At 42.2% G+C, this 23,099-nt stretch overlaps 1 pseudogene; it reads left to right on the forward strand.

Annotated features, from left to right (window-relative positions):
- Window positions 1-7,571: 7,571 nt before the first annotated feature.
- Window positions 7,572-7,635, forward strand: LOC114197549 (U4 spliceosomal RNA; annotated as a pseudogene).
- The last annotated feature ends 15,464 nt before the right edge of the window (window positions 7,636-23,099 follow it).

The following is a 23,099-nucleotide window of genomic DNA, read 5'->3' on the forward strand; positions in this document are numbered from 1 at the left end:
ATAAGCCTGTGAGATTGGCACTGTGTTATTGCCATTTTAAGATGAGAAAACTGAGGCCTGAGGAGGGGGGGTCTACATTTTCACAGCAAGGGCTTGAAGAGGTCCACATTTGGTTGCTATACTTGGGGTGAGCTTAGCATAACATATAGAGATGTTGGGTCACTGTTGTACACCTGAAACTAATGAAACATTGTGCGTCAACTATACTCAAGTGAAAAAAGGAAAGAAAAGGAAAGGATGTCCCTGTTTGCACAGAGGTCCAAGCTAGCCACAGAGCTGGGTCTCCTGGCCCTGTGGCTGGTGTCCTTTGCACAGGCTAATGCTCTCATGCTGATGCTCTGGCCACCAGCCTGATCTCTTCTGGCTCTTTCCCTCCTGCCTGGAATTCGTCCTCCCCCTAGCCCCCTTCATCTCGAGGCTCAGCCTTTTTTCCCAAAGAGCCTCAAGGGTCCAAACTGCTTCACAACAGAGGCACAGCCCAAGTAGAGACCTCTGGAATTTACCATAGCTACAAGCCTAACTGTGGGTTGAGAAATAATTATTGTCAGTAATTAGAACTAAATTACTCCTGTGAAAACATACAATATTGCAGAACCAGCACTGTGGCATCTTAGATCTCTCTCTCTCTCTCCTCTTGGCAGACTGGTGTGGCCCCAAGAAATTCCCTCTGCATTCTTGACTCCAGGCATGGGTCACAGTCACCCCTCTGGGTGAGATGAGGAGATTGGGTTTCTGAGCTCCTGTTTCTCTAGATGGTGAGGCCCGAGGAAAGCTGGCTACTCATGGCAGTTAGACAGAAGGGAACAAAGATGCAGTTTGAGGGGCAATGAAGCTCAAAAGAGCTTACCTTCAGTGGAGGCATCCTGTTATTCCACAGGCCTGAATGAAGACAAGAGTGAAAGGAAGGAGGGAAGGGGGGAAGGGGGGAAGGGGGGAGGAACAAAGGGCTTCTATTGTTTCTCTTCTGATTATGGCAGTACTACAAGTCAGTTTCAGAAAATTGAGAAAATTGGGGCATCTGGGTGGCTCAGTTGGTTATGTGGCTGCCTTCCACTCAGGTCATGATCCTGGAGTCCCAGGATCGAGCTCTGCTTCACGCCCTGCATCAGGCTCCCTGCTCATCGGGGAGTCTGCTTCTCCCTCTGCCCCTCACCCTGCTGTCATGCTCTCTCTCGTGCTCTCTCTCACTCTCTCTCTCAGATAAATAAGATCTTAAAAAAAAAAGAAAAGAAAATTGAGAAAATAGACAAAAGTATAAAGAAAGAAATAGAAATCATCCCAAATCCCAATATGCTGAGGTGATTGGTATTCATGTTTGGAATATTTTCTTCTAGTTAGATTTTTGTCTTCCTCTCTGTCTCTGTCTCTGTCTCTGTCTCTGTATCTCTCTCTCTCTCTCACACACACACATGCACATGCACACACAGAGGATAATTTGATTCTTCCCTAAGCTCATTAGGAAGTACCAAGTGGTATATAATGTTGCTTCTGATACCAGCATATGGAGGGTTGAATTTCACTTGCCCCAATAGGGAATGAGTGAACATTTTTTCCCCCAAAGGTGGTCTTTAGGGCTCTAATTCCTGAGAAGGAGAAAGGTACAAGCCTCTGTAGAGGGAGGCTAGGGAGACTGTGCCTGGAGGGAAGAAACAACAGTGCTACCCACAACATTTTCTGTACTGCATCTGTTACTTTGAGCTCTTGGGTCACCTTATGGAGAGGAACCAATACCCACTAATGGCCCCAGAAGCCAGATTCCTTATGGTTCAGAAAAACAATGTATTCTGAAATATATTTTTAAACCTGAAATTTATGGAGTAAATTCATGCTTGCTACCCTGAGGTTCTCACTGGGTGACATCATGCTGAGTGTGCTGTCCCTTCTTCATGCTGTTCCTGGGCTTCCCTCATCCTTCCCTGGGAGCCTTGTCTCAGAAGGTTGGCTGGGCAAGGTTGGGACCGACAACCATGGCCTCAGAAAGAAGGGGCCCCTGGGAAGCCTCTTGGCTCCATTAAGTTTCATGGGAACTCCCGGGACTGACAGAAAATTTGCTGCTAGAGAGAAGCCCTAGACTGATGATGGCTTTCGCTGCTTCTGTAAAGCACAGAAATCTTATGTGTACTTGGCTGTTGTGAAAAGGTGACAACAGGCTCAAAATGGAGTCACTGGTGCTAAGCCTGTGTCACCAAACCAAGACTTAATACCTAACTCAATTACAGTTTCAAGCTCTCCCAGGAGTGGGATCTTAAACCAGTCAATCTAGAATCACCTGGTCAGTACTAGTGAGGTCGTCTGCCTGACAGACGCCTGCTGTCCCCTAGGAGAAAGTGACCTCACCTGAAACAATCCACTCTTCACTAGTAATTAGCTTGCCCCACCCCCTTCTGCTTATAAAAGTCTTTACTTTTGTGCAGCTCTTTGGAGCTCTTTTTTATTTGCTGGATGGGTTGCTGCCCAATTAATCAATCATTGAATAAAGACAATAATATCCTTTTTTTGATTATATTATGTTATGTTAGTCATCATACAATACATCATTAGTTTTTGATGTGGTGATCCACAGTCCATTGTTTTTGTGAACACCCAGTGCTCCATGCAGTACGTGCCCTCCTTGATACCCATCACCAGGCTAACCAATCCCCCTCTCCCCTCTCCCCTCTAAAACCTTGTTTGTTTCTCAGAGTCCACCGTCTCTCATGGTTCATCTCTCCCTCTGATTTCCCTAATAATATCTTTAAAATTTACTCAGTTCAATTTATTTTTAACACTCTGCAATTACTGTTAGGGCAAACTTGTAAAGTTTACTTAACTGCTCGTTGCCTCAGTTTCCACTTTTGTACAGTTGGGGTAATAAGAAGGCCAACTTTGAAGGATGAGTGTAAGGATGAAACCAGAAAAGACTTCCAGTGCATGAGACAGCACGTGCTCAAAAACTAAGAGCTTCTAGATGTGGTATGTATATACAATGGAATATTATGCAGCCATCAAAAGGAATGAAATCTTGCCATTTGCAGCAACGTGGATGGAACTGGAGGGTATTATGCTGAGTGAAATAAGTCAATCAGAGAAAGACACGCATCATATGACCTCACTGATATGAGGAATTCTTAATCTCAGGAAACAAACAGGTTTGCTGGAGTGGTGGGGGGTGGGAGAGATGGGGTGGCTGGGTGATAGACATTGGGGAGGGTATGTGCTATGGTGAGCGCTGTGAATTGTGCAAGACTGTTGAATCACAGACCTGTACCTCTGAAACAAATAATACATTATATGTTAAAAAAAAAAAAGAAGATAGGAAGGGAAGAATGAAGGGGGGAAATCAGAGGGGGAGACGAACCATGAGAGACTGTGGACTCTGAGAAACAAACTGAGGGTTTTAGAGCGGAGAGGGTTGGGGGGATGGGTTAGCCCGGTGACGGGTATTAAGGAGGGCACGTTCTGCATGGAGCACTGGGTGTTATACACAAACAATGGATCATGGAACACCACATCAAAAACTAATGATGTAATGTATGGTGATTAACATAACATAATTAAAAAAAAACAACTAAGAGCTTCTAGACTATGTTTCTCTTTTTTTTCTGCCCCAGCAAATGAAACTAGTATAAACTGTCACATGCCTATGATATTTTAATGGGAGCAACCAGGGAGCTTAGTCATTTCTGGTGCCCTGCTGTAATTCTGGTGCTTTCTCTCCTACCACAAAAGCAACCTCATCCCAGGCTATTGGGTGGCTTGCCCTCCAACCCCCCAACTCTCACTCATCTTGGAGATCGTAACTGTCATTTCCTAAGGGATGCCTTTCCTGACCCTTCCACCCTCTTCAAGACCCTCGTAATAGGCTCTCATACCTCCTTCATGCTCTCTGCATTCCTTCCCAACGTGAAACAGCTACTAAGCAAAGAGCCAAGTGATTACTTGATTAATGTATCACTAGACCATAGAACTGAAATAATAGGGACCACTTCTGTTTTCCTCACCATTTGTGCCCATTGCTGGGCACAGGGTAGGTGCTGGAAAGAGAGTTAAATACATGGTGTTGGAATTGTAAACGTGAGGAATGTTCCTATAAGGAAAGACTTGCATCTTCTCTCTACTGGAAAGGGGAATCCCTTGGAGACTGGTCCTTTAATTATTAGGAACCAACTAATTTTGCAACGTTCCTCAATGTTCTTTGTTTAAGAATCTATGCTCCATACCACATTTTCTCCCTGTTCTCCCATTTAAATAATAAATACTGGACAGAGACCCAGCTCCAGAAGCAGAAACCAAGTCATCTTCCTTGGGCAAGAGAGACAGGTAACGGGAGAAACTGAGGAGCTGTTGGTGTTAAGTAAGGGATGGCGCATTTAGTGAGGGTTTCTGCTGGCTCCCTGCTTCACATTCCAGCTCCAGAGGACCCTCGGCAGGGGCTTCCTCATCACTCTTGATACAGATGTTCTTGTCCTTCTGTTAACTGGAAGTGGAAGGTAATTACTAGCAGAAGCCGGCTCTGCCAGGCACATTAGGCTGGTGGAGACTTCACTGGACCACAAATCGTGCCCCTAATTAGGCAGTTGCTGATGCAAGGAGCTCAGAATCTAGTTTACAGGCTTGCTCAGACCTGGAACATCTTCCAACTCTAAGTGGCCTGAAAAGGTGTGGGAAGAGGAGGGAATGGAGGGGGATGAAGACAGGATGAGCAGGGAGTTTATGGGATGGAAAGAAAGAGATGAGAGGGAGAGAGGGAGAAGAAGGAAAGAAGAGACACGGAAGGAAGGTGCATTCCATCTTCACTCTTGATGACTAGACAGAGCACCAGACTGCATTTTAGAGGGCTTGAGCACCAATCCTTGGTATAATATTAACTTTGAAAAACTGTGTGGCATTATCCATGAAAGCTACCTGTACATCTAATCTATGATCCAGGTGATCCACTGCAAGGTTTCTATGTATGAGAAACGAATACCTATGTTCACGCAAAGACACGTACAAGACCATTCGGAGCAGATCTATTCAGGCTAGACCCAGTGGCACAACCCTGATGTCCATCCACAGGAGAATGAAGAGACACTTTGGGGTGTTTCCTACAATGGGGTACCACACAGCCAGTTTAAACAGAAGACGAGGCAACTACTGATCGTTGCAAACCCATGGGATTTTGTTGAGCAAAAGAAGGCAGGTACAGAAAAGATACATTGTATAAAATGTTTTTATCAAGTTCAAGAACAGGCAAAACTGAACTTTGGAGATAGAAGAATAAGGGTTGCTTCTTGTGAGGGGAGAATTAACTAGGGGGAAGCACAAGGAAGTTCCCAGGGGAGGGGGGGTGCTGTCAATGTTCTATGTTTTGATCTGGGTGTGGTTACATGGCTGTAAAAACTATATGAAAAGCAAGCCTGCTGTATGCTAAACATTGGCATACTTTATGTAAATTGTAGCTCAACGAAAACATTTTTTTTCAACGAAAACATTTCTAAAACGAGAAAATGTATTTACCAAAGCAATAGGTGAAAAATGCTATCTTGTAGTTCAGTTTTTCATCTCTTTGAGTAAGTAAGGAAGAAAATCTTTCACACTTTTATCTATTTTAAGCATTTATTTGGTGAATTACCTGGGTGTAGTCCAGACCCGGATGCCAACAGAAATCTGTGTTCTCATCTAACCAACTTGAAGAGCTTTGTTAAACAGCAGTGCATTGGAATCCTTGTCAGTTGTTTGTTGCAAATCCTTCCCCCCACCACCCAGTTCATCATCTGTCATCAGCTTACTCATGAGGATTTTTTTTCAAAGATGGTTTTTATGTAGAGAGGGTTTAAAGGTTTAAGTAATCAAATCTGTCAATCTTTTGTCTTGGCTAATTCTTTCATTGCCTGGTTTTGTTTTCTTCCCAAGCTTCTCACTTTTGAGGAGCTGATGAAACCAATGTAGCTAGATCACTAGAGCGAGCGAAGGGACACCTGCAGAACTGGGACGGGAAAGGCAGTGAAGGATCAGATAAAACGGGTTTTTAGATTTCAGAATGTATGCTAAGGGCAACGGAGAGTCAGGAAAGGAAGTCAGCAGAGCGGTAATGCAAATTAATTTGTGTGGGATGAAGGTTACTTTGGCAGCTGGGTGGGGAATGGATTGGAGGAACGTAAAACCCGAAGACCTATGGAGACTACCATAGTGGTCCAGGGGAGAGTGGCACGGAGACAGAGAGATGGGGACACGTCAGAGATGAGCATTTAGAACTCAGTTCCATGGGGCGTGATGATGGGCTGGATCTGGCGGGCGAGGAGGGAGGCAGGGTTTGGTGAAGAAGTCCTGGCTAACTGAAGACAGTTGAACGCTTACTCTTATGTGTTCCCCCAGATTTCTGATTCCTGGATTTGTAAGTTTCTTATTTGTACTCTTACCTCTGTATCAGTGCAGAATGTGTTTTTAGAGGGGTTCAGCTGAGGCTGCCATTTTTATTCCCCTCACCCAATAGCGCATCTCTCCAGTACAATGTCCTGGGTGACCTCTCACTTCCTTGTTGGTTTGTGGGCTCTTCTTTCTCTGTGAGGAACCCATCCTATTTCTCAATCTTCTCTCACAGTGTTTCTTGTTTGGCTTTTATCACACAGTTCTGATGTTTGTATGTTTTGATTCATTTAATTTTTGTAGGAAAATTCTTTTTTTAAGATTTTTATTTATTTATTTGAGAGAGAGAGAGACAGAGAGGGAGAGAGAGAGAATGAGGGGGGGAGGGCCAGAGGGAGATGGAGAAGCAGACTCCCCGCTGAGCAGGGAGCCCAACGTGGGGCTCTATCCCTGGACCCTGGAATCATGACCCAAGCCGAAGGTTTATGCTTAACCGACTGAACCACCCAGGTACCCCAGGAAAATTCTTTCTTAATCACTCTTTCTACAAAGTTCTCAGCTGTTTTCTCATGAATCTGTTTTGTTTGTATTATTATCACTTTCCCCCCAAGGTGAACTTAAGAATCCAATAATTAATTTCCAAGCAAATTCCATTAGGAATGTAATGGGGATTTTCTTAAGCCTAAAAATTAATTTCAGAAGAATTAATGCATTAATTTCTCATACATAAATATTTTTGCTTATATATCAAAAATGCTTATTGTTATTTTTCAGCAAATTTGGGAGTGTACCCTGTAGATCCTACTTATTCTTCAAAATGTTTTTTTCCCTTCAGAATTTTATGTTTTGGATACACTGTAAAATCATTTTTTGGTTGTTTTTACATGGATTATTATTGATATATATGAAATACACAAATTAAAAAAGAAACCCTCTATGAAGTTAAGTTATAAAGCTTACTTAAAATATGTTTTAAAAATAGATTCTCTGGGGCACCTGGGTGACTCAGTAGGTTAAGCATCTGCCTTCAGCTCAGGTCATGATCCCGGGGTCCTGGGATCGAGCCCCACATCGGGCTCACTGCTCAGTGGGGAACCTGCTTCTCCTTCTCCCTCTGCCACTCCCCCTGCTGTGCTCTCTCACTCTCTCTCAAATAAGTGAATAAAATCTAAAGGAAAGAGAAAAAGATTCTCTGGGGTGCTTGGGCTCGGTTGAGTGACCGACTCTTGATTTTGACTCAGGTCAGCTTTGCACAGTGGCAGTATCGTAGCCAATGAGGTTTATCCGAGGCGCGATTATTGCTGATTTTGACTCAGGTCATGATCTCAGGGTTGTGAGATGGAGCCCCACGAGATGGGCTCTGTGATGGGTATGGAGCCTACTTAAGATTCTCTCTCTCCCTCTTCCTCTGCATATCCCTTCTCTCCCTGTCTTAAAAAAAAAAAAAATTCTCTGGAGTTTTATAAAGATACAACTGCATTATTGTACCAAGTAATAATTTTGTCATCTTTTCAATAATCATCTCTCTTCATGTTTCATGCTAATTGCATTGTTGAGAGTTTTTGGAAAATGCTAAATGGTAATAATGATGAGTATCTTGTTTGTTTGCTTTTGATACTGGTTTTAATAAGAACTCTCTTTAGTTTTTCACTCTTAAGGATAATGTTGATAGCTAGCTTAAGATAGAAAGTCTTACTACGTTAAAAAATCTCCTATTTCTAATTTTCCCCAAAAAACAAATTTGGGATTATAGAATGTACTTTAAGTGTTGTTGACTGCTTTTTTCTTCCTCCATTAAAATGATTGTTCCTATTTTCTCCTTAAATATATTCATATGGGATGTTGCCTTAATAGATCTTATAATAATGATATTTGCATTTCTTGGCTAAATCCTACTTGGTCATTGTGAATAATTCTCTTACTTCTGCTGCTGGTTTGGTCTAATAATATATTATTTAGGATTTTACATGACTTTCCAAATTTACTACAATTTTTTTCTCCACTTCTCACATTTTGGAATCAGGGTTATGTTGGCTTTACAAAATGAAAAATGTATTCATATTTTTCTAAGCCTGGAACAATTTTAATAGCACAGGGATTTTAGTCCCTTGAAACCTGGAAAGTACTAAATCTCAGAACTGTCTGGTGCAGGAGTTTTTGCAAAGTAATTCTTTGATAAAATTTTTAGTCTTTCACAGTAATTTGTCTGTTCAGGTTTTCTTCCTTTTCATGAGTGAGTTTTTTAAAGTGTCTGTTTCCCCAGAATCTTTCCATTTCAGTGAGATTCTGAAGTTTAAATTGTTTATAGTCTTTTACTATTTTATTCTTTCCTCCTTATCAGTAGCAAGATTTCTTTTCATGTAATTATTTTTCCTGATTTAATATGCCAGAGGTGTCCACTTCACTAATCTTTGAAAGAATTGTTTTTTTACCTTAAAAAAAAACCCATGAAATATATTCTACATACAAAAAAAACTGCATTTATATGTAGATCTGTTTAAATGCTAAAACTAAACCTTTTGTTCCCATCTGGAGGTGAGAGGACAATACCAGTCACCCAGAGTCCCCCCACCCCCAAGCGGCCTCCCCCTCCCTTGCTGAGGAATAACCACATCCTTGAATAGGGTACGAGTCTGTGGCATATTTGTAATATAGGTGCTTTTCTCTAAACAAGATCTGATTTAGTTTTGCCATTTTTGAACTTTTTGTGAGTTGACTCACGCTGTCTGATTTTTTGTTCACTTTCAAGTTTTTGAGGTTTGCTGTGGTTTACGCCTGTAGTGGAGTTGATCCTTTTCCACTGCCCTATGGTGCTCACGTGAAGGGGTACAGTTTATCCATTCTGCTTTGGAGGGACATCTAGATAAAGTGTTTTCTATCACAACGAATGCTGCCACGAATATTCTTGCACACATTTTCAAGTACCCATGCGTACTTTCTCAGCTATATAAGAAGGGGAGTAACTTCCAGATCATAGGATATTTGGAGTTTAACCTTACTAGGTTCTATTCTTTTCTGATGGGGTTGGGCCAGTTTACACAGACACTGGAAAGGTGTTGAAACTCCCCACGCCCTCACCACACTTGGCACTTACCAGGCTTTTTAATTTTTGCCAAACTGGTGGGCATGAAATAGTATTCTAGTCAGTGTGAAATCCCAGTGGCATTTTAGAGATACACTTATGTAATTATTGGGAACAGGTAATTTATGCACATGGTTCAAAGACAAAGTCTTGCTTTTTACCTTTGCTCTCACTGTATATGGTTCCCCTCATCCCCCATCAGAGTTAACCATTTTTTGTTAGTTTCCGTAACTTCCAGACCTTCTTTATGCAAATGCAGACAGATATGATTGGATATTTTTATTTTCTTCTTTTTATACACAAAGCGTAGCACATTATATACACTCTTCCCCGCTTTTTTTTCACTTAACAGTATGACTTCAAGATCTTTGCAAATCAGTGTGTAGGTAGGTTTGTTTCTTTTCTTTCTTTTCTTTTTTCTCTTGAGCAGGATAGCATATTCCTTTGTATAGATTCACCTATTCTACTGAACCAGTCCACCGCTGCAGGGTATTTCATTGTTTCCAGTCTTTAGCTGTGGTAAGCAATGTTACAATAACTTACCTGTAGAGGTCACTCCCCTGAGCTGGGATTGCTGGGTCAAATGGTCCAGGCATTTGAAATTTTTCCATAGAAACTTGATCATCAACATGTCTACTTCCTTAAACAAAACCTATTGATATTTCTATGGGGATTATGTTCAAGTTCTAAACTACATAAGAAGCATTGAAATCTTTATGACATTGACTTTAAATATCCAAAAACATAGTAATTCTGTTTATTTCTACAAGTCTTTTTAAAAGATACGTTCTGAATGATTTTTGTTATTCCATCTTTTAGGTAGCTCATCTTTTCTATTGTGGTGGTATATGCGGTCTGCTCTTGATTGTTGATGGATTGTTGAAAGATACAAAGAATTTGTTGCATGAGTATCTGACAGATACATTAATTTTCCATTAAATATGTTAACTCCAAGGAGCAGATGTCAAGATGGGAGTCAGGCATGCCAGAGCCTGATTAGTAGAAATGCTCTAAGAGAGAGGGAGGCTGGAAGATGCAGGTGGGGCACCCAGTGGAGAGAGGAGGGTGGCGGGGGTGGGGTGGGGGGAAGCACATCAGACTCCAGTGCAGTTCCGGGGAAAGCTTAGCAAGACCACTGGGAGGTCCTGAGGCCAATGTTGCCCATCAGCGGACTTCCCCATCTTCCCTGACCTGCTCAGCCCTTGGCGGGAGCAGCCTGTGAGCAGCATGGTCTCTGGAGGCACGTGGTGATGGATTTCAAGCAGCAGAGCTTGCTGGTCAGTTACACACCCTGAGGTGTCAGAACATGTCCTTTGGCCACCACAGTCCACCCTGGGCACTGCACTTCTCCCCACAGAGTTGGGAGCGGCTCCACTGTGGCTCCGGTGGGTCTTTCTTCCTGAGGGACAATATAGCCAATGGAAGTGAGTGGAGCCCTTGTCACTGATCTCAGTGATCTCAGGCCTGGGACTGCTCCCCCTGCTCCCCCCTCCATCCGTTCTGAATTCCTTCACTCCCCTCAGCAAGTCTGGGTGGCTTCTCTGGTGTTTTGAGCCAATCCCTCATTGATGAGCATATTTGATGGTCATCATATCCTTCTTGGTCAGTTAGAGTGAGGCAAGGGAAAAGCAGGAGGTGCCCGAGTTCTAGCTCTTCCTCCCTGAGCTTCTTGTGTAAAAGCCCTCCCTTCTCATGCTGATTGAGATCCATTACCCCCGCCAGGGACGGCTCTCCTCACCCCTGTCCCTGGCCACAGGAGTCCCAAATACGGTGATAACCACACCTGGTAGCTCAGTGGAACCCTTGCACGTTCCCCGGCGAGGTTCCTGCTTGGGAGATCAGGCCCTCTAACTCTGCAGGGTCCAGAATTGAGAAAATGGGAAGCACAAAATACCACAGTGGGTTATGGGGTGGGACAGTAAGTACAACTATGCCTACTTCTACCCCTTCTTCCATTCTGGGATCTAGTACCATGCAAAGTTCTCTGATTTCATACACACATGTTGCATCCCGAAGAATGGCACCCCATTCTTTTCACAGTGTCTCCCCCAGTCCAGTATGGCCCTCCAGCTGAGCTGGAGAAGGCCACTGCAGTGTCCGATGAGCCAGACTGCCTCTGGCTGGTTCAGTATGTGAGCCAACCAGCGGAACCCACGATCATGGGCCCACCCACACCTCCTTCACCTTGACGTGGGCACCCTTGCCAGATACCATCCTGGAAAGGATTCTATTCCTAAGATCTGGTCTTCCAGAAGCCTCCCTCTCCCAGAAATGATCCTGTCTTCCTATCCCTGTCACACTTAGCCATTGTCTGGAAAGCCTGGCCTCAGCACTAAGAGGGAGATGACTTCCAGAGCCCAGCAGCTGTGTCCAGAGTTATATATAAGAGTCACTGCTCCAATCACAGATCTGAGAGGCACCCACCCACCCATGACCACTACCACGTGCCTCCAGAGACCAAGCTACTTTCCTGCAGTTTCTTCTTATTTGTAGTTTTTTTATTTGATTTTTTCCCCTGGATTACAATAATATCATCTAAAACTAATGATTGTGTTACTTCTCCCATTTTCATTGTTTTTTGTTAAATTGTGGCATGCGATATGTCCGGCGCAACGTTAAGTAATAAATAGTGAGGATTATGAGCAGACCGGTCTTGTTTCTTACTTTTGCCAGTCCAAACACCCTAGGTTTACTCTTTCCAAATTTTAAACTCCCATTCTAATTCTAGGGTAAGAATGTAGAGTGGAAATCGGGGCAACTGCCCAGCCTTTCATATCAAGGTTGGATACCATTCATTTAACTTTAGAAATTCCAACAGGACTCAGAGGCACGCACAGAACAAAGCTGTTCCACAATTTAAACCCAGCAAATATTGTGCCTCTCCCACACGCCTCAAAATCTGATAAAGATGCTGTTTTCTCTATCACGGACTATTTGCCACAGACACAGATGTCAAGGAAAAGCTCTACTGTTGGAGAGTTGGTGGCAGCCTGGATCCTGGATCCACCGCAGTGCTGAGTCTGTCTTCCGGAAGCTTTCCTCATTGCTGTAGACCAGCGGTTTTCAGATGTCGGTGTGCATCAGAATCCGCCGTAGGCCTTGTTAAAACCAAGATTGCTGGCCCTACCTACTGCCAGAGATCCTGATTCAGTAGCTCCAGGGTGGGGCCCAAGAATTTGCATTCTAATGGGCTTCCAGGCCAGGCTGATTCTGAGGCCCTGGTAACCGCATGCAGAGAACCACCACCATAGACCCCACGCCTGCTGAGAACAGAAGGTCATTGCCTTTGCTTACCAGGCCGTCTGTACAGCAGACATTATCCTTAATGAGGTCTGGGTGGCCCCTAGCTTTTGCTATAGCCCAGTGTAAGGAAGATAGTTTAGTGTGGTGGTCATGAATGCGTGCCTCTCAGATCTGTGACAGTATCATTGACACTGATAATCTACCTATGGACCCAGCTGCTGTGCTCTGGAATTCATCTCCTTTGTGCTGCTTTTATGGAAGGAGCCGCTTGCCTGTGGGTAAAGCTGCCGTAGCTGAATTCACCAGCCAACATCAAACACCATGTGCTCTCAGGCTTAAAAGCCCAAGCCTTAGCAGGCAGAAGCTGGCCCTCTACAAACCTCTGTAAACTGCTAGGTCAAAATGCCCTGCTCCTATGGTGCCATTCAGTGCCCAAGGTCACAGGTTCTGGTTGCAGCAAAAAAGCCTCTCGGGTGTGTCTCTATAATTCAGTCTAACAACTCCGTCTTTTATTGTGAGCGGTTAATCAGGTTTTGTAGGTGGTGATTACAACATTTGGATTTACTTCCTTTTTTAAAAAGATTTTATCTATTTATTTGGGAGAGATTGAGCATGAGCAGTGGGGAGAGGCAGAGAGAGAGGGAGAAGCAGGCTCCCCACTGAGCAAGGAGCCCGATGTGGGGCTCCATCGCAGGACCCTGATGCGGGGCTCGATCCCTGGACCCGAGGATCATGACCTGAGCTGGAGGCAGACACTTAACCGACTGAGCCACCTGGGTGCCCTGGATTTACTTCTATAATACCTTTTCCGTGTCTCTCTTCCTGGCCTTTCTTGCCACTCTGGGTTCATTATGTTCATCCCCACTCCACTCCTCCCTTCTAATCATCTGGAAATTCTGTATTCTGTTTTTATTCTGTAGTGGTTACCCTAGAACTCTTAACATACTTACCTACAACAAAGTCAAAAGTTAATCAGTATCATTATTCTCCTTCTGAACAGTGCATTTTAACCCCTGCCCTCTTCTCCCGATATTTATCTGCTCATTAGCCAACACATTAGTTCTACCTTATTTTAAAGTCTAACGTTTAGACATTATTTTTGTTTAACCAGTGTTTGTTTGGATTTACACATATGCTGTGAGATATTTTACTTCCTCCTAAAATGAATCCTCTAAACTCATTCTTTAAAAAGTTTAACAAGAGTCTATGTATAAAAGATTGTTTGTTTTTCCATGGAAATGTCTTAATTTTGCCATCGTGTTGAAGTGATATTTTTACTGGGTATGCTTCCTAAGTCATCAGTAATTTTCTGTCAGAAATTCGAAAATGTTATTCCACCCTCTTTGGGCTTCCGTTTTTAGCTGGGAGATGTCAGCTGTCACCCTAATTGTTTTCTGTGCAATTTATTATTTCTCTCCGTCGGCTTTCAAGGTATTTTTTCTTCTACCGTGTTGGGCGGTTTGGTCGTGACCAGTTTAAGATGTAAGTTTTATTTATTTTTTCATCCTGTTCATGTTTCACTGGTCTCCCTAAGTCTGAGCAGTGGGGTTTTACATATATTTGGCCAAGTTTCCGCTATTGCCATGCCACATACTGTATCTTCCCGTTTGCCTTTATTATGTTCCTGTGGGACTCTGATTGGACACACAATCAACTTTCTCCCTTTCCTCTATTCTCATAAACCTCTTTTCCACATTTTTTTTTCTTTTTGTCCCTCTGTGCTACATTTTACATAATTTTACATAATTTCTTCAGTTCTATCTTTGTTTACTAACCATCTGTTCAAATGTGTTAATCTGCTCTTTAACTTATTATTATATAGACATTTTTTTCTAGAAGCTCTTTTTGGTTCTTTTTCAAATCCACTTGGTTATTAGTGGTGGTGATTTTACCTTCTCCTGTATCATACTTTCAGTAACTTGATTTGATTTGGTTTGGTTTGGTTTGGTAGTCACGATACTTTCAGTTAGCCCTAAAACTGGGACAATATATGGGTAGATCCAATCCATATTTTTTGTAGTGTGGTAAAATATAAAATATAAATAGTATAAAATTTGCCATTTAGCCATTTTTAAGTGTAGAGTTTAAGCATATTCACCTTGTTGTGCAACTATCACCACAGTTCATGTCCACACCTTGTTCATCTTTCCCAAACTGAAACTCTGCACCCATTAAACGATAGCACCCCACTCCTGCTTGCCTTTCTCCCTGGCCCTTGGTGAGGACCATTCTCCTCTGTTTCCGTGAAGTTGGCTACTCTAGGTACCTACGTAAGTGGAATCATATGATATTTGCCCTTTTGTCTCTGGTTTATTTTACTTAGAATAATGTCTTCAAGGTCTATCCCATGCGAGGATTATGTGAGAATTTCATTCCTTTTTAAGGCTGAATAATATTCCATCATATATATCAATCACATTTTATTTATCCATTTGTCTCTTTATGGGCATTTGTGTAGTTTTCTGCCTTTGGCTATGGTGAATAATGCTGCCATGAGCGTTATTTATAAAAATATATGTTCAAGTCTCTCTTTCAATTCTTTTGGGTGTAGTACTAAAAAGTGGAATTGTGGGATCATATGGTAATTCTATGTTTAATTTTTTGAGGAATCCCTGTATTGTTTTCCAAAGCTACTATACCATTTTACATTCTCACCAGCAATGCACAAGCATTCCAATTGCTCTACATCCTCACCAACACTTGTTATTTTCTGATAGTTCTTTGTTTCTTTGTATAAGAGCTGTCCTAATGGGTATGAAGTAATAGTTCATTGTGGTTTTGATTTTGCATTTTCTTAATGAAGAAATGATGTTGAGTATCTTTTTATGTGTTTATTGACCATCCATGTATCTTCTTTGGAGAAATGTCTATTCAAGCCCTTTGCCCACCTTTTAATTTCTTCTTCTTCTTGTTGTTAAGGTGTAAGAGTTCTTTATATATGGTGGATAGTAATCCCTTATCAGATACATGATTGCAAATATTTTCTCCCATTCTGTGGGTTGCCTTTTTACTCTGTTAATAGTATCCTTTAACGTACAAAAGTTTTAAATTTTGATGAAGTTGAATTTATCAGTTTTTCCTTCTTTTGCTTATACTTTTGATGTCATTGCCAAACCAATGTCACAAAGCTGTCTCCATATGCTTTCTTCTAAAAGCTTTACAGTTTTAGCTTTTACATTTAAATCTTTGATCCATTTTGAGTTAATTCATATATGGTGCAAGGTAGGGTCCAACCTCATTATTTTGCATGTGGGGGATATTCAGTTTTCCCTGCAGCATTTGTTGAAAAGACTGTATCTTCCCCCATTGAATGATCATGACACCCTTGTTGAAAAAACATTGTACTGTATATGCAACCATTTATTTCTGGGCTCTCTATCCCATTGGTCTCTATGCCTGCCTTTATACCAGTACCACACTCTTTTGATTACTGTAGCTTTGCATTAAGTTTTGAAATCAGGAAGTGATCCTCCAATTTTGTTCTTCCTTCTCAAGATTCTTTTGGCTATTGAGAGATTACATATGAATTTTAGGAGGGAATTTTCTATCTTGCAAAAAAAAATGCCTTTGGCATTTTGATAGGGACTATATTGAACTATAGATCACTTTGACTTATTTGGTTATTTTTTAAATATTTTATTTATTTATTCAAGTGAGAGAGAAAGCAAGCATGAGCTGGGGAGAGGGGCAGAGGGGGAAGGAGAAGCAGATTCCCCGCTGAGCAAGGAGCCCCATACAGGGCTCAATCCCAGGACCCTAGGATCATGACCTGAACCAAAAGCAGACATTTAACTGATGGAGCCACCCAGGTGCCCCTTGACTTATTTGGTTTTTAAATAAATTACATATCCAATTATATATTATCTATCTGATAATTCCTGCATCTACAGTCACTATAAGTATGAGTAGCTGTTTCTGCTGCCTTGCATTAAGATGCCTTAATTCCCACATAGGTCCTGTGGTTTATGATTATGAGATGGTGTTTTGTGAAATATTATCTGTGGGAATTTTTGAGGAGTGAATTTAAGGCACCTTTCTCCAGAGAGGAATACATCTGCTCTTGCCGGTGGCTTAGGAAGGATGATCATTCCAGGACACTTTAAATTATAGTTTTATTTTATTTTTGAGGACACTGGTCAAGGTAGTTAAAACTCATGCAAGTGTAAACTTGGTATTAAAGATTCAGTGGCTGAAATCTTTTATCTTTTGCTTTTGTTTTTATTATTGATTTTCACAGAAGCTTGAGCCAATATAGACTAGAATCTATACTATCTCTGAAGGTGTGTGTGTGTGTAATTTTAATTCACCGAGGATGGTGTAGCTCTTAGAGGAGTTGGCTTTATGCCAGGGTCTCCCATCTGTGTGTCTCAGGTTTTGTCCTTTGATTATGTGTCTTGTCCCCATCATACATGGCACCCTTTAAAACTCACAGTGTAGGCCAGCAGCAGATGACCTAAGTCCTGAGGATAAATGGTGCTACAAGGCTCACTTATCTCTCTGAATCTGTTCCTTTTATTCTTATTGGCCTTTTACGATTTCTGTTACCTCCTAGCCAGCTGAATGATGCATTTAAAAGTTCAAGCCCCATATTTCATCTAGCATTTTGTATGTTATTCTGAGATGTCTCTCTGGACCTCTACCGTTGTCATAGTCTCATTGTTAGAAGTCTGGGAATTCCTTCTAGAGTTTAATTAAGAATTCTCTTTTACTTATTTGTAATTCACAAATATCTGCTTTTAACATTATCATTTCCTCCTTTCCTGATGTTATTTTCATTCATTTTTAGAAATTAAATGCTTAGTTACTCTAATTACATGATTTTCTATTTAATAGTGACAGCTTTTATAGGCCTTGACTTCAGGTAAGGGGTAAGCTTTTTCCATTGGGTTTGATAAATATTGTTCTCATTTTTGCTATTTTCTAAATAGCATGTAATTATAATTTTTATTTCTTCTTTAAACCAATCCTTATTTAATAGAATGTTGTTTAATTTCCAAGAGGTTTTCTCACATAGTTTTGATTACACTTTGTGATTACATTAGCTTTAATGCAATGTTGCCAGAGAATATGGCCTCTACAATTTCTACTGTATAATTAAATTCTGTAAATGCCACATGAATGCTTACAAAGGTATATTTTCTCTTTGATGTTAATATAATTGCATATATATTTTATTAATTTTATCACACTGTGTAAATTATTAAGTCTTCTACATCATTTTCTCCCTTTCACATCCTATTCTGTCAAAGGCTGAGACAGAGGTGTATTGAAGACTTACACAAGAACTGTGTATTTGTAAGTTTCTCATCTAATATATAAAGGTTTCTTCGTATTTTTTTAAAGATTTTATTTATTTATTTGACAGAGAGAGACACAGTGAGAGAGGGAAAACAAGCAGGGGGAGTGGGAGAGGGAGAGCAGAAGCCCCCGATGTGGGGCTCGATCCCAGGACCCTGGGATCATGACCTGAGCCAAAGGCAGATGCTTAACGACTGAGCCACCCAGGCGCCCCAGGTTTCTTCATATTTTTATCTTATTTTTCCACATTTAAGTATAAATATAAATATTATTAAATATTTAAATAAATAATAATTAATTTAAAATGAACTTTTTGAAATGATTTTTGCTTTGAATTCTTTTTCTGATACTGTTGTTGTCAGCATTCGTGAAGGATTTTTGTTTACATGGGTTCAAGTCTTCCTTTTTTTGAGATGTGATTTGCATACCGTACAATTTACGAGTATAAAGTGCACAATTCAACATATGTATATGCAGTTGTACAGCCATTGTCATAATCTATTTAAAATATGTTCATTAACCCAATAAAGGAGGCTCACACCCTTTCGCAGTTCCTCCCCCAGTGAGGGGCTAGAATTTGACCATTACACGATAAACACACACACACTCTATTGTTTCCGTTTCTCTGGCAAACCCTAATACATTCATAATTTCTCCAAATATTTCCATTCCTCTGTTTCTTTTAAAGTCTCATTTGGGATTTCTATTATCTCTCTTGTATGAGTCAATAATTATTATATTCATGCTGTATCACAATCCACCCCCAAACGCGATGGTACTTAATCATCATGTATGTCTCACTCAAGTGTTCTCAGATCGGTTGGAATGGTTCTGCTTGGTCTGCAGCTCTGAGTGTTGGTCCGATCAGCACTGTCCCACATATCTCTTTCTGAGGCAAGACTACCTAAGACATGCCCTCTCTAGAGCGATGTGGTTCAGAGAACAAGAGGACGGTCCAAACAGGCAGCCATATTTCAAGTCGTGACCATGTCACATATGCTAATATTCCATCGAGCAAAGTCAAGTCAAGGCATGGGGAGCTTGGATCCCATCCACTTTGATGCCACAAAAGTGTGGATACATAGGTGCTGCAGGGGAATGACGCGCTGGGCTAATGATTCCATCTCTCACTGTCAGTCTTCTTGGTCACACATGTGAAATGCCCTCACTCTCACCCCGAGACCCCCAAAAGCTTCCCCCAATCTAGCATCAGGCTCGAAGGTCAGAAAATTGTGCTCTCTAGTATTGGAACTTGAAGAGTATCTATGAACAGTACCTTTGTCTTCCTCTTCTGAGTACAGATGTGATCGAAAAATTGTACAAGGAATCACAAATATTAGCTTCATTTCAAGCACAGGGATCTGGAAATAGGGATTTGGGGGGTTTCCCTAAAAAAGCTGCAGACCTCACTACGGAGCATCTGGGTGTATCACACGGCTTACCACTGAGAGGGGAGCTGTCTGGAAAGAAATGTCCCTGCAGGCTGGTGGGACTGAGAGGCAAGAGGCAGGACTGAGCCCCGCACTGTAACCCGGTGGTTCTTAAAGTGTGGTCCCTGGGCCAGCCATATCAATAAGAACCACCTGGCAACTTATTAAAAGTGAAAATTAACAGTCTCCACTCAGAACACTTGGATCAGAAACAAAAGTGTGTGTGTGTGCGGGGTGGAGGGGTGAAAACCATCTATGTTTTAACACATTCTCCAGGTGATTCTGCGGCCAAAATTTAAGAAACACGATTTGCATCCAGTAGTTCTCAAACTAGCCTCACACTGGAATTGCTGGAGAAGTATTTAAAAGTGTTTTCTGCCATTCCATGAGAAGATATTTGGTGGCAACAGTGGTGGTGGGCAGAAAAGGGCTCTGGGTTTGACATCAGATGACCTGAGTTCGAGCCCCAGCTTTGCCCCTTACTGGCAATGTGGCCCTGTGCAATCCACCGAAATTCTGTGCCTTGATTTCCTCTTCATTAACATCTCGACTGCCCACTTTCTCAAGTATTCAAGAGAATCAAATGTGCGGCAATATAAGGAAAGTGCTTTGCCAACTAAAAAGTGTTGAGGACCCGTGTAAGCACTTACTCTCTTTTATGCAAGAAATTTGACTAGTCAGCAGCTTCCGTGCATGCACAGGAGGCTCGGCCACAGAGGCCTGGCTCTCCAGATCCCTAAAGTTCCCCGGGAAGTTCTCTGTATGTTCTCCTAATTTGAAAGTAGCCTCAGGATGGCTTCTGCACATTGCGCCACGATTCACCTTTCCCCTTATTACAGAATCCTCACCGGGGCTTTTAATTCCTTGGCCTCTGCTCAGCCCCATGCGCCTCTTTAGCTTTGTCTCTGGCTGCTTATTTACGTGGGTTTGAGCAACCAGCCGTAGGCTCAAGGCCTCTTTGAGCCATTTTGCATGGCTGCGCTCTGCGGTCGCACGCAGAACTTTCTCGCCTTACCTGGTGTGTGCATAGATACCAGGGGAGACAGTGAGAGCATGATTCTCTAGAACCTCCCCATCTTCTGAGTGGCTGCAGGGACATCGCCACCCAGCACACAGCACAAAGGGTTTGTGGACAAGGGTGAGTCCAGAGTGCCTTCTCATAGGGAGAGGAACATTTCATGGAGTGACATGCCGGAGGCCCAGAGGGGGCAGCCAAGAGTTGAACTCAGGTATTTGGTCCACCAATGTCCACGTTCTGTACTTCACATCTTCCTCTCGAGGTTACTCACCAGGCCTACGATTTGGTGTGGAGACGGCTGTCCGAACATCCTCAATCAGGGTGTCCTTAACAACGTGCAAACTGAGGATAAGCAGGTATCCTTCCGGTGGGATTGGTTAGTATCGTCCGAGCGGGACTGCTGTGCAGATGGGCCACCATATATGATCTATGGTGATGAGTAGGTGCTTGATAATCAGCATCTGATCATGTAGGTGAGATGGTCAACATCTTTTCACTCAGCATTTATTAACTCAATATTAAGAGTGAAACAGGGTACCGGTGAAGAAAGAGGTCAAGAAAGAATGTGTAAGAAATTGCTCCTGCCCTCTAAAGTATTGCTGGAAAATATGTATGATAAATCTCTCTCTCTCTTTCTGTCCGTCTCTCACACACACGTATGTATATGTATATACAGTCGGGGTAGTGGTGTTCCCTCCATGTACACATACATATATATACACTCACACCTGTAATGTGTGTGTACATATATGCATATATAGTGTGTTTATATGTCTACAGTTGATTCTTATTATTCACAGCAATAGTCTATAATGCCAGTGCAAACGCTCAACCGTTGCTCCAAGGGGAATCCTGTGTTAGGTTCCTGCAAGCCTTTGGTCACATTTAAATCAACTAATCAATACCTAACCTGGTTTTTTGTATGTGTGTCTGCTTTAAGACCTCTGATTTACTGTATGTTGTTGATCCATTAACATTGAACTCACACGGCCAACAGCACTGTAACTCATGCCTGAAGGAAGCTTATCTAACACACTGATTTTCTCCCTGGGGTACATCACTGCCTTTCTGTGCTTGGGGACGCCAAACAACACTTCGGTGCTGGGCTTGGGGTCATTTTAAACAGCACAATTTTTGCACAAAGTACAAAAATGTGAAAAAATGTAGCACTACATAGCTTGTGAGAAGGACACTTATTTACAAGGACACTTGTTTACAAAATGAGAGCAGAAACAAGAAGGCAGAGTGCTGTCTTGTTTGACCTTAGCCAAGAACATGCATGTCAGGAGACACATTTTCTTTCTGCACATCTGCACATGTCTGCTAATTACTGCGGAGGTGCTGTGAGTATTGATTTGGGGTTACAAATAAATTTTAGCCAAGTAGGCAAATTTGCAATTATGGAATCCATGAATAATGAGGATTGAATGCATATATGTGCCACAAGATGGATGGATAGATATTATGTTAAGATATTTCAGTTACCAGTAAGTGAACTTAACAAGGCAAAAAATAATTTGTTGCCAGTGTGCCCTGGTATCAGCTGAACTACAAAATGCAGGCAGTGAGGGGGTGCAGCTCCACGGATGGGGAGCATTTGAGCACTGCTGGGATTTTTCTCTGACTCAGTTTCCCATCTCGGCTGTGCTCTGTTCCCATGCACGCTCCTATCCCCACATGGCCTAGGACATAGCCACCGATGAGTTCTGCATTTTGCATCTTGTTGATTCTGCTATCAGAGTCTATCTTTTGCTTGTTTCACCATTTGACCAATCAACTGAGAGTGGGAAAACGATGGGAGATGTGGTCTCATCATTGGCTGGCTTGAACTTGATGTTTTCAAGGGGATTGGGTTTGTAAGAAAACAGCACTACCCATTTGAGCATCATGGCTAGAACCTGAGGAGGAGAAGCTCCAGGAAAAGAAGGTGCTTTTCCCAGTGGAACGGAGGGATTCTGGGAAGACCTAATAATTTATATCCATGTAGGCACAAACAAAATGCTTTAAAAAGAGCTAGTATATTTGAGGCAGGGGCATGACAAGATTCCTCTGACTGTAACCCTGGCATGGAAAGAGCAAAGAGACATGTAGCCGGAGTAGAGACAGCATCACGGAGGAGGTAGTGTGGGGCCTCTCCTTGGTTGATGAGCAGGATGTGAAGGATCGTGATGTGGAGGCAAGCCCCTCTTCTTGAAGTTTAGAGGCATGATCTCTTGGAGACAGAAGGATATGGTGCACGGTGCCTGGGTGGCTTAGTTGGTTAAACATCTGACTCTTGATTATAGCTCAGGCCATGATCTCTCAGGGTCATGAGATCGAGCCTTGTATCAGGCTCTGTGCTCTGTGCAGAGTCTGCTTGAGATTCTCCCCTCTCCTTCTGCCCCTCTGCCCCCACTCATGCTCTCTCTCTTTCTCTCAAATAAATAAAGTCTTTAAAAAATGATATGGTACAACAAGCCAGTCTGCAGAGTTTGAATCCTCTATTTGTCATCCACTAGCTGTCTGAGCTTAATTTTTACTCCTTGTAAATTGCAGGGGGTGTCGGGAGTGGGATACTGTCTCCCTTTTGGTAGCATTAAAGAGGTGAAATAAAATCACACCTTTAGGGGGCTGGCAGAGTAAGCAGTTGATAAGGTCAGTTTCTTTCTGTTGTCAGAGTTTACCAGCTAGTTAGTGGCAGTTATGTGACTCGAACCCAGAA

This window comes from Eumetopias jubatus, unplaced genomic scaffold (genome assembly GCF_037043125.1).
Source record: "Eumetopias jubatus isolate StellerSeaLion01/CBP00866 unplaced genomic scaffold, mEumJub1_p1.0 scaffold_8, whole genome shotgun sequence".
Classification (NCBI taxonomy): domain Eukaryota; kingdom Metazoa; phylum Chordata; class Mammalia; order Carnivora; family Otariidae; genus Eumetopias; species Eumetopias jubatus.